Source organism: Bombus impatiens, unplaced genomic scaffold (assembly GCF_000188095.3).
Source record: "Bombus impatiens unplaced genomic scaffold, BIMP_2.2 scf_0235, whole genome shotgun sequence".
In the NCBI taxonomy this organism is placed as follows: domain Eukaryota; kingdom Metazoa; phylum Arthropoda; class Insecta; order Hymenoptera; family Apidae; genus Bombus; species Bombus impatiens.
In genome coordinates this window covers 1,200,317-1,212,715 of record NT_176654.1, presented here as the reverse complement: position 1 = coordinate 1,212,715, position 12,399 = coordinate 1,200,317, and the positions used below count along the sequence as shown (strand labels likewise).

The window sequence follows — 12,399 nt, the reverse complement described above, 5'->3', positions numbered from 1 at the left end:
GGCGAAGGCCGACGATTTCTGGCAAGCATCCGCGGCGAAAGTATGGCAGATGGATTTCGCGACCGAGCCTGCCGATGATGCGTGACCGACTCGAAAGCGAGCATGTTTTCTTCCTCGATCTTCGTGCTTCTTTAATCCGCTCTATATCGGTGGTTTTTGCCGCTGCACCAACGCAACGTCCACTCGTTTTTTGCGCCGTACGCCTCTGGACATGTACGCCTTACTCTGTTTCCGTGCAAGTCGAGACAGCGGCTCGAAAACTTTCTAGCGAACAAAAAGTCGTCCCATTCGAATGCTCGCTGGAAATTCGGCAGTGACTTTTTACCCAAGCTGCGGTAACGAACACAACCTCCATCGTCGCTCGATGTATCCGTGCGGACGTAAAAGGCTTGCTGTTTTTCTTTTTCTTTGGAAAATTTATCGCGTCAATCGCGTGGTCTCTTAGTTGCGCTCGGATTCGACGGAGATTCGTTCTACGTTTTACGAATCGAGACGCGTATTTGGTAACGTTGATGTTGCCAGTGTGGTGAACAGTAGCAACGTATAACGTACATGTGTGGATCGCGATCGATTCTTTTACGTTACAATATACGCTTTGACGATTACCTTCTGGTAATACGTTACTGCGGCAAGTAATCCACGTATGTACGTATTTATGCGTGCACGTACGCTGTCGCATCATACCGTGTATATCGACTATCTTCGGCCGATTAAACTTTTATTACCACGTAACGATAACCAGACGTAGAGTTCGTATAGCGCGGCAAAATTTTGCCATTAAATCGAATTTTGTCGGTGTTTGTTCGTCACAGCGCGGATAACGTATCCGAGCTTTGCGTTCGACGTCGTCGCATAGATCACGTTCGATTTGTTTTCGGACCAGCCGTACAGACAACGATCGAACCGCTAGTTTCCATTATGCACGCGATTTGTCACGACAAAACGCGTATCTCGGTACGTGTAAAAATCACGAACAACTTGGCACGCGACACTCGCCGCGAATGATAAAACGTCGCTAGGAACGCGTAAAGTTGCGCGGAATAGCAGCCGCTTAGTGGCGGCGTTTTCCAGGTTGAAAAGCAACCTTGACCTAGTGACGGGACCACGTGGCGCTGGGTCGTACTATCGGGAAATTGTATTTCGCGCTATCTTCCGAAGGGGCGTTCGTTTTTTGTTCGTTATCTCTTTTTCCAACGCTTTTCCTCCGGTTAGTTCGTATAACGGAAGTTGTACGATATCGTTAAATATCGCCAAATTTAATATACTAGGATCTAATTAATTGCTACGTAAATGTAATAATAGATATAGCACAAAGCGGAAATACTTTTTCCAGCCATTGTATATCACGCGACGTAATACAGCATAGCGACATAACGGACGCGTTATTACAAATTCCAGTCATTCCTATGCCCTTTTTTTCTTTCGCATTTCGCCTTCTGTCGCGTAAAAGAAATTACGCGACAGATGTATGCTCGTTACCATCTTTCGTCTCTACCACACGATCGGTATATGTTTTCATCGTGTTTAATCGAAGACAGGTATAAGTCCTACTAATCGACAAGTATTTGAAACTATCTTTGTATGTTTGCGAATTTCTACGAATACGGAACGAACGAATTTCTACGAACGGATAATAATATAATAATATAATATATCAATAGGTATGTAAGAACTATGAAGAGTCAAAAGTTACTGCTTGTACGACGTTAGGCAAATTAGCGTAGCGTCTAGCATAGTTTTGTCCAGTGGAAAGTTCAGTGTTGGTCGGATAATTATTTTACGCTTGATTTTAATGCGAGTAATAGATATCAGATATTTCGTAATAGAAAAGACGAATACGACTTTAAGAAATTCTAGAAAGACATCTCGTTGGTAAATATTACAAAACTGAACTTTCTGATATAAGAACGAGTACAAATAAACCGTCCAACTATTTTCGATAGATATAACAAAATATCAGATCGTACTGATAACGTAATCGTTTTAATAGCGATAGTTGTCCCGGTTTTAAACGGACGGAATTAAAGATTAATGGTAAGAACGGCTGAAGAAATGGAAAGAAACGATAAAACATTCGGAATAATTCGATCTTCATCGACGATATCTTGCTTTTTCTTTTCCAATTAACCGGTTACACTGATTTTTGCCTCGTTAGCCAATTTGATTTGCCCGTAGGAAGATAGGTAGTCCTCGTAGCTACGTCGACGCGTTTTCTTTCCACGTAACCGCAAGTCTTTGAGTAAATCATGTTTAATCTTGCCGAGCTAATGGAACGAGAGGTGTGAATTTGAAATGCTCGACTGCGGTGACCCCGGTATAATCGAGGAAAGGGAGGCATGGAAATACTCGCAGGATCGTCGATAGGTCACATAGTTTTCGGATGACGAACGCGTGTAGTCGATATGCGTTTAATCGTACACGACGTCGTTACAAAAATTCAAATTTCTAGCGGATAGAAGAATGGAAAAGAATCGTATTTAATTTTCGTACTGTCGAATTTGTCTAATTACACGAAAATATACGAAAAAATTCGTCTACTTGTTTCTAATTAACCGGTACTACGTGAATGTCATAATATGGTACAACGATGTGGCGATATTCGACACGGTATATTCGTTCGTACCCGATTCCTTTTGCGAGTTCCCTTTTCAGAGATCAGCCTCGTTGTTGAAAACGCGAACAAACCAAAAATCGTATATCTGCGCGTGCAGCAGCGATGAAATCGATTACATTTCGATGACCGACGTTGATACGCGACGTCGGACGGACACAGACCGTCGAAGAGAGAACGAAGCTTTCAAATATTTCAACGCGATTACGTTTCTCCTTTTCCTCGCCGCGGACCAGTTCCGACCAGCGTAATCGCGACATTTGCTCGTAGAGTAGCTCCATTCCATGTAAAACTTGGATCGATCATCTCGCAGAGACGCGTTATGCACGATCACGTTGTTACCTAGATTTTTCGTTTCAGGTTTCCAAGGAACGACGACTCTGTTCGTAAGCGGATCACCGACGACAGCCGTCGTTTTATTTCCGACCGAGCGGGAGACAGGCTATACGTCGTTCATAGCCAGACAGAGCATCGACAGAGTGGAATCGGCCTGTGCGAGGTAGCGATGGGCTGAAATAAGTTGTAAGCAGGTTCGAACATCGGCCGACTATTCCAGTCTTCTATAAGTATTCCGAAGAAAGGAGGCGATACTTTCGAGCAGATTCGAACACGGAAGGGAGAAATTGAACTTTAAAAATGAAAAAAAAAAAAAAAAATTACTCCCAAGTAGATGGATCCAACGCCGTCTTACCATAGAGGATAGATACTCCGTCCTGTTAAAATCACTTTTCTCGAAAGGTAACACGATCCCGTCCGTCCGACGATCGATTACATCGTCGGTCTTGCAAAGTTGCAAAGGCGCAAACAGGACGCATGTATAGCGTTTTTCTGATTCTCATAACTCGACTGGTATTCGTAAGAGTATCGATCGAGTTCTAATGTCAGAGTACATAGCGGAGTAAGAGGAGTAAGAGGAGTAAGGAGGAGCGCGCGGGTGGTCGTTCCGAGGATGGAAAACAGCCGGCGAAGATGGAATACCTGGCGAGTACGGCGAACGAACCGTTACGCGTCGTTACGGGTAGCGTTCGGACGGTGCGAAGCGAAACTTGCAGTCGGATTTGTAAATTACGTATCGAACTTGATCCCATCGACACGGTGGAAGCTGGCACACGGTGGAAGCACCGCGAATCAGCGTGCCTCGGGAGTATGGACCTTGCGAGCGGTCAAAGTCGTGGCCTACTTCGTTTCCTGCCTTCGAAACTTTCTCCTCGTGGCGTCGCGTCGTTGGTTCACGGTGCGTTCACGGCTGCCACGGCTAAGGCTCTTTCGATTCCGTCTTGGCTGCGTCGTCTCTCTTTTCTTCTCTCCCCTTCTCTGTCCCTCTTGCTTCTTCTTCGTTTGCTTCTTCTCTTCGGCTTCCGGTTCTCTTCCTCTTTTCGGCATCGGCACGACGGCGCGCTCGTTTTCCTAAACGCGCAACAACTCATCCTCCTCGACCGGACGCGTCCTCGCTGTGTCAAGCGAGACGTCGTTGCGCGTAATTATTTCATGCCGCGTTCGTCATTCTTGTTCGTGGTAATCCGGATGATTGCTTGGCTGGCTTGCGCGTAAGTAATGGCCACTAATAATCCTTAATTACAGCGTGCTCGTACACCGTGCGTTTCCCCCCCGTCAGATTTAGTAATCGCGTTGTTTGCATTATTTACGAGACACTCCGAAATTACATGCCGCGCATCGAACGTACATTTTTCGCCGATATTTTTCTTCTGCACGCGCACCAAGCGACGAACGTTTTCCACCAGTCGCGAGATAAATGCGTCAAGGGGAAGTACGATTTCGAGCAAACTTTGATCGTTATTCCTTCGATCTACCGCCGTTACTACGATCGACATAACACAGGATAGAGGAAGCGTCTCTATCGCTTTTAACGATTTTTTTAATATTTTAAAACGACGATAGAATAACATTTTGTATATTTATGCTAGATCTACCGAAAAGTACTGCCCAACTCCGAGTAAAAGTAAAATTTATTACGCTGATTGTTTATGCTCCGTTTATGCCACCTTGTTCGTTTCTATAAAATTAGTCGTTTTTCCTTCCAATAAATAAATCTTTCGTTTACATTTTTGCAATTTTTAATAACTGCGATCGAGAATTTTCGACAGCCCTTGGCTGTTTTAAGGCTGTTATAGTTTGAATCGCATTCGCATTAATTTTCCATCGCATCTATCGCATGCACCCGTTGCATGGTTCGAACGATTCATCGTGGACGTTGGTGTATTACGTTTAAAACTAAGTAAAATCGAAATGGTAAATGAAATTTGGTAAGCAGATTTCTCGAAAACTTGCGCGTATCCTCTCGTGTTTATCGGAATCGTGAACGTATTTTTCCTACCACTGGTTTAAAACGTCACGGCTACGAGAGATTTTCTGAATGCAGGTACGTGTAGGATGTGCAACTAAAAGTATTATTTGGGACGTTCCATTGGCCGAGTATCCATCGCATCCGAGTATGGGCCACGATCCATAAACCGTGTATACGAACCGTGCACGGCACGCGTTATTTACGTTTTGAAAAATTCTAAGATGCTCCTTCGACGGCTAAAACTCGTACTGCTGTTTCAAGTTTTACTATCTTTCCATCTGTCTATATTTCCTAGGAAACGAGAAAGCTGCAGATCCCGTGCAAACGTCCTAAAGATGGCAAGGATAATCGCGTTACCGAGAGTATAGAAGCCACGTTAAATAGGATAATCGAAAGTTAAATAGGATTAAATAGGATCAAATAGGATTTATGCCACACAGGATACAAGAACAGAGACTGGAATTTTTTCATCGACTCTACTACTTTCGTTTGTTGCTCCTTTTACGTTTGCGCTCGACTTTCTCCATTCGTTAGACGTTTTTCCACGGTATCGTGTCCAAATTACTTTTTACGGTCCTTGAAACGCGACCGTGTTCTTTTTCAGCACGCTTCTTCCATTCCTCCTTCTTACGGTCCTTCGTTCTCAGCTATGCATCGAAATTCATTTTCGTATCTTGTTCGGCACGAGAGCCCGCCGATTGCCATGTTCTGATTACTCGAGGAATCAGAGCGTCCTCCTCGCCGGCCGCAGTAGATTAAATTTTTAGCGAGTCACTACCATCACCGGGCTATTGCGATTCATCGCAACGTTCCTGCAATTAGCCACCGGTGAATGGATTCGCGGCATTCTTAAGAATTTAGCGGCGGGAAAAACAGCGGCTTGGTAACGTCTTCGAAGATGGTCTTGCGTGGAGAACCGGCCGAGCAGAAATCTCATGAAAATTCGATATTCACGCAGCAACGTCCGCTACGGTACCATCCGTTCGCCATGTATCGCGAAACACCGAGCGTAACTCGTCAACGAAAATTGGTCGAACTTGCGTTTGCAAAAGTTGCATCGATATAGAAAATTATAATCGCCATAAATACGACAGTTACGCGTTGTCCCTCGTACTACTAACGGTTAATGTTTCTACTTGTCGACGATCGTGCCTTTCGGCCGATTCGGATTATCGAATTCCACCGAAATTACGCGACTATCGTGATTATAAAAAGCAATTTCAAGAATTTGCTTGTTGTTGTTTGGCAGTAGTCGCTGAAAGGACTATTTTATATACCGTGAAGTGGAACGCGTAATCGCTATAGTGCAACTACCAGTTTCTTATAGTTTTAATTTATTTTTGTTGTACGTATACAGAATGTATACAGAAAGTATTTGAATACTATTAATACGCGTTATAAGTATTATATACGAAACTTTCTGAAATTTCATTACCACCGCAACGAGATGAAACCGATTATATCGAGCTAATTTGAAATCGACGCGAACACGCATACCTATAGAAATTATTCTACAAACTATTCACTACGAACATGTGCCTAATATAAAATTAGTACGAAGCAGAAATAACAATTGTAAAGCTAATATCCTAATGGTAAATGATCGAGTGGTTAAATTTTTCGGTGATTTTTGCAAAATGTACGCCCGCGATAATTATCTCGCGATATTTACGCACGTTGCATATTTTTAGATTCGATGAAATTTCAAAATGATTCGCCTGGTATATTCGTGACGAGTTTCTACGCGTAAGCGTTGAAATACTTTCGTGAGCCACTCTAGACTACAAAATCCTCGATTAATCGTTTGCTCGCTAATTTCGACGAAATCACCTATTTTTGGATCAGCAGTGCGCGTGCACTTGGATTTTGAAACGGGATCGCCGAGTTACGAACGATTGGAATCCCAACGGGTTCGAACGCTTCTCTCGACAATTTCGAAAAGGTGGAAAGATATTCACGAAGCAGGCATTGCCAGCGGTCTCGGCGTAATCGTTGCCGCGTCGGTCTCCGATCGCGCATAAATAAAATTACATCTGTCGGCGGACGATCGAGCCGTGGTGCGTCGCGTAGTCTACAAACGGGTCTAACGACCGGCGAGTTTGCGCCGCGTGAGTCACTGATCGTATCCTGTTTACGTATCTTGCAGCGCGTCGATCGATTCCGGATGCGGCCTCGCGAAAGTAGCCGAGAAGTCGATACTATTTTGCTTGACGCGGCCGCGACGTAACTCGAATTCCACACGGAGAAAAGCGCGCCTCTATTGTTGGTCAATGTGCGACCGCTTGGTAGCGATGTGCTCGAGTATGCAGCAAGTAGGTTCGAACATTGACCGATAAGACGTTCGAACCCGCGATAAGTGTATCTCGAAAAAGAAGGAAGCGGTGTCTTCGCATCAGAATCGTTTAGAATCACGTTAGAATCGTTTTCAAGCTATCGCTTAGTCGGCTACTAGTGAAATCGACACTGTCTTACGATACAGGAAGGGACAAATTGCCCCGATATCAAATAGTTTAACAACCGATACTATCTTAACGATCGTCGTTCGATGAAGTTGCATCGTGCGAAAGAGAACGCCGCTACTAACTATTCTATATATAACTGTTCTTCCCCTAAAGACAGGAAATTTCGATTTTTCTTTTCATTCGATTGAAATTTTACCTCGGTTTCGTCTTTTCTTCCGACTTTAAATTTCGAACAGTAATAAACTACTTGTCGCAGTTAGATATTAAACGATAATCTTTATAGGCTTTCGAAAGATCGATGAAACGAAGTAACAAATCCTTTCGACTCTTTCTTTTCCGCTACTTTCTAAACATTATTATTTTCTTTGATCGTTCGAGAAGCAACTCCAACCTTTCGAGCATTCTCTTAGATGAAAAGCGCAGAAACCTTTTCTATTTCTGTAACCGTTAAACACCGTAAAATGACAAAACAACGTACGATCGTATGAATTATAGCTGGCTTTTGGCAAAGATCGATAACCGTTCTCGTAACGTGCGTCGATGTGCCTCTCGTTTAAAGATACGGAACGTAAATTGGTCGTAAATTGTTAAAAATAGGATCGAAAATGTCGAGAAGGTGGTGTTTTATCTGGAATTTGGAATTTGAATTTACGACGAAAGGGGTTTTTACTTTATATTCTCGTATTTCTGGTAAAAATAATAGTTGCATCGATATTTAGGAGAGTTGGCTGACGTGAAAGTTATTAGGGCTTAAATATTGTAACGGAGAATAACGCTTTACGGTGAAATAGAATATCTTCGCTTAACATTCACTCGTGGCGGTCGACACGCGTTACCGGCACGGCGTCACGGAAAAGAAGAACGAGGTTTCGCAGAAACGGAACGCACGAACCGCTTAAAACAATAGACCATCCATCGCATACCTCGAACGCGTCGATTGACCGCGTATTTTAAACATGCGTCCGACAATAGTAACGGTGGAAGAATGTTAATTGCAATGATACTTGCGGTGGATGCACGTAATATCGTTTTCGAGACTAGTAATAAACGGTAACAGATGGAAAAGAGGAAGCACGTTCGGCTCCGCGCTGATACCAAATCTTAGATAGCTTATATTTCGACTTATAACTATACTATATATGTGTTAAACTAACTTCATCCACATTCGTTTCAATTCGTTTGTCATTTTTCGTTCAATTTTAACGTTCCTCGAACGTTGTACGAGATATTAAACCATTTCGTCAAATTCGAACGACGAATAAACTGTCTATTGTCTTGTCTGTTCGATTTGAAATCCCCTCGATTTTAATTCTTCTTTGTCTCATTAAACATTCGCCAATGTTCTTTCTTTCGATAACGGATGTTTTCTTGCGAAAAAGGGTAACTTTACTTTTCTCTTTGTCGCACTCTCCGCTCTCGTCCGTTTCTTTTCACTGGCGAAGCAAAGCGAGTTGAAAGTTGTAGCTTAAAATCCACTTTTTCGGATGATTTACGATATTTAGGAAGTCGGAAGGAGATTGGCAAATTTATCGAGAAACAAACGCCGTTGTACTTTGTTCGAATATCAAAGGAACGAAATGCGAGGAGATGTAACGATAATTACCGATGATTACCATCGTCGTCAGTTTCGCTATGCTTCGTATGGCAATATCGCAAACGGAAATCGTCGATAACGCGAGAGAGAATAGCGACAAAGAGATCGAAGAAGCGTAGAAAACGCGTAAAACGGTTAAGAAAGTCTCGAGTCTTCAACCACCGGAGAAACGTTTCAAACGGGCGTGAATAATAATTAGCCAACGGTGTCCGGTCTACCTCCTTAGGAGCTTCGAGCGAATAAATAATTAAACGTTAACGTAAAACTCGGCGACCGTGGCATTTTTATATCCGTTATTTAAAAGCGGACGTCGAGAAAGAAGCCGGATAACGTTTCGTTCTTACGGTTGAACGTATGCTTATAGGTACACGTAGTTTTAGAATTAGTCTCGTTGCGAAATAAAAGTGAAAATCCATATTTTCTCACCTTCGTCCCTTTTTACCGCAGCACTTTGTACGCGTTCGTCGTTTAAATATCGCGTGGATAGTTGTATCGTTTATATTACGACACGATAGTGTAGTAACACAGCGGTACGCTGCCGTTGGTAAATGTGCGGACACTTTGCTCGATTTGTACCGGAAACACGCGAATATTACTGAAATACATGGAATCAATGGGAAACTGATAGTGAAAAGCAATATCCGATGCCTTCTGGTGGAGTCGGCCCATTTGCTAACTCGAAGTTGACGCTTTTAAAAGGACAAATTTTCCATACGGGACGATAAAGACAAGTAACGGTAACGCGACAAATATTTTCTAAAATTTTCTGTCAACTATGCCATTCGGTTTATTATACCGTCTTTCTGCGATAAACGAATTTATTTTTAACTCGTCGCATCGGCACTCGCGTACCATATAAACTTTTAAACGCTTAAATTACTCGATTAAAACTTTATCAGCGGCCAGTTGAAATTCAAAATACACCATTTATCCAAGATTCTGTTTCATCTGTTTAATCTGTTTCGTGTATTATTTGACGAGCGAACGTTACAAGCATTTCTAGCTGTCGTAAAGCAATTTTTTCAATAGGAAAGATTTCTTATTGATATTCGGGTCAAATCGTACGATAGAGTTTCGAGATCGGACAAGTTCGGTCGGACAAGTACATTTTTGTTTATCTTTTCGCGTTTTTCAAGGTGTTTCTGAGGTGGAAATGAAGCGTCGTTGGAGTTTACCGTGAAAGGCGAGTTTGGTATGAAAAGCGAGTTATCGAGCTCCGTCTCGTATCACGTCCTTATTCTATTTGCGCCGAGAATCTCGTCGATTCCGGATGCATAGGATGCAGCCGGTGAAAGTGAGTTCAGGGGCGTAGCCTTGTGACGAGAGACGAAGGAACGGCGACGTTCGAGAGGACGAACGAGTCGAGGGACACGAAAGGAAAGCATGCGACCGAGTCTCCGCTAGTATATTCGTATATATCTTTATTTCAACGCATTTCTAGATGCCTACAGATTTATTTAGCGACCTGAAAAGCTTTTCTAAAAGTAACTAATTTTTCTCTCGCGTGTAACGCATATTATTGATAAATTATTTGTATATTACGCGTCGACGAGGCACGATAAAAGATAAATTCTTCGCTTGCGTGCATCTAATAATTATAATTTGGTATTTTACGTTCGAACAAAACCGTATGTACGTTCCTTTAAAAATGGATAAAATTACATCTTTCGTTGAAAATATAGAAAGTGAAATATAAGGTTGTATAAATACAGATTAAAATAAAATAAATAAATATTTGGTAAGAATAAAGTTTTCTCGCACAAACGCGAGTATCGTGGCGGGCCGAAGAGATAAAGAGAGATTTTAATCGGAACGAATTGCCGAAAGAAATTGTCGCGTGACAACAATATCGGTTTTCGATAAAAGTTACATGTTGGTCTGTGCTGACGTTCCAGAGATATCGTAGTTACGATATGCAAATACTTTAATGGAATACGTCATCTGCGACCAATCGATATACATACATATATTAAAAGCTATTACGTATATGAAATACGTAACATCGATACGCCTGAAAATTCATTTTTATTCGTGCATTTCTATTTCTATTTCTGTTTCTTCCATTTTAGTTAAATTTTGAATTATGTCGTCGTAGCAACAAATTTATATCTGCTTGCATTCTACGACACAGTCTCGAACACCTTTTATTTGTAACGCGGTAAAAGATTGCAGCTTGAAACAACGAATTATCTCATCTGATTTGTTATTTTCACTTTGCGAATACCACGAAGGAAGTAACTTTTTTTATTTCGGTTATTTTGTTTCAGCCAAGTGGCTTCCACTTGACCGAGACAATGAACTGTTACAATGGTAGCACGCCGGCGCTCAAAGTTGTTCTTGCTTCGAACATTTTGTCAGAAAGACGTCTATTATATATTATATATTATATATTGTGGCAAAATCATAGGAGCAGATTGTCGCGATAGCGTGTTACATTCGATAGAATACTTTGTTCGTATTTGAATACTTAGAGACGCTTACTCGAAATGATCTCGAAACGATCTCGGAATGATCTTCACGAACAAACAAGATAATACGTTATTCGAGCGATCAGTTTTCAAATATGTTATTCGAATAACGTCGACGTAAGATAAACCATTGATTGCTGCTCGATGGATTAATCGTATACGTAGTTGGCTGTTCTATGATACGTAAGCGGGCAAGCATATCGGTATAGTTAGAGGAATATCGGCGAGATCGAAAACAGCGTGGAACGTTCGCGTTCGAAGAACGAAGAGACGTAAAAGAAGGACGAGAAGACTGAAATGAAAGACGACGGTGATGCAAAGGAGAAATGGCATAGGGAGAGTGAGAGTAACTTGTCCCATTGAATCGATATTAATCTCCCTCCGTATTAGGTAGCGGAACTAACGGCATTGGTATGCAAGACAGTGTGGCCAACAAAAGTGAAAAACGAGAGTAAGCGAACCCCGGTCGCCGCTGTATCGTCGAGAACGATTTCAAAATTGCAGCAGCACGAGAAAGCAAGTAGCCGGAGGTACGCCAGTGACTCATTGTCACGGGATTCGTTAACTCGCCAGGTGGGAGGCTGGTTGGAACAGAAAATTCACGCGTAGGTGGTGAAAGTGAGTGGTTCGGTGACTTAACGAGATCGTTTTCGCCCGATGCCCGATGCCCGATGCCCGATGCGTCGGTCGCCAGAACGTGGAGAATAGGAGCGATTTTTGAATGTCCGCTATCTTTTACAGTGAATATTTATTAGATTCGGACGCGTCAAAAAGATATTTTGATTGATTTTATTACTGACAGACGCGTTAGAAAACGAATTATTGCGCAAGTTAAAAGTTTTGCGAGTTACGTATTTTCGTACCGGTTCCCGGGCCCCTCTCGATCGCGGACGGTCATCGCGGAGGTTTTGGTCGGTTGGAATCCGGCACTACCGCGCCGCTTTTCCCCAGGAGCGGCC

At 42.5% G+C, this 12,399-nt stretch overlaps 1 protein-coding gene across 10 annotated transcripts in view; it reads left to right on the top strand.

Annotated features, from left to right (window-relative positions):
- The window catches only part of LOC100742711, a 64,283-nt gene that overhangs the window by 10,033 nt on the left and 41,851 nt on the right, over positions 1–12,399 (top strand). For 3 of the 10 annotated variants that reach the window (XM_033320093.1, XM_033320084.1, XM_012384133.2), the window contains exons 2-3: positions 2,972–3,141; positions 11,650–11,786. The exons of 1 other annotated variant lie outside the window; for it this stretch is intronic. The gene's annotated coding sequence lies outside the window, so the exon portion shown is untranslated. 6 more of the 10 variants (XM_033320088.1, XM_033320086.1, XM_033320090.1 and 3 more) reach the window with 6 other exon arrangements.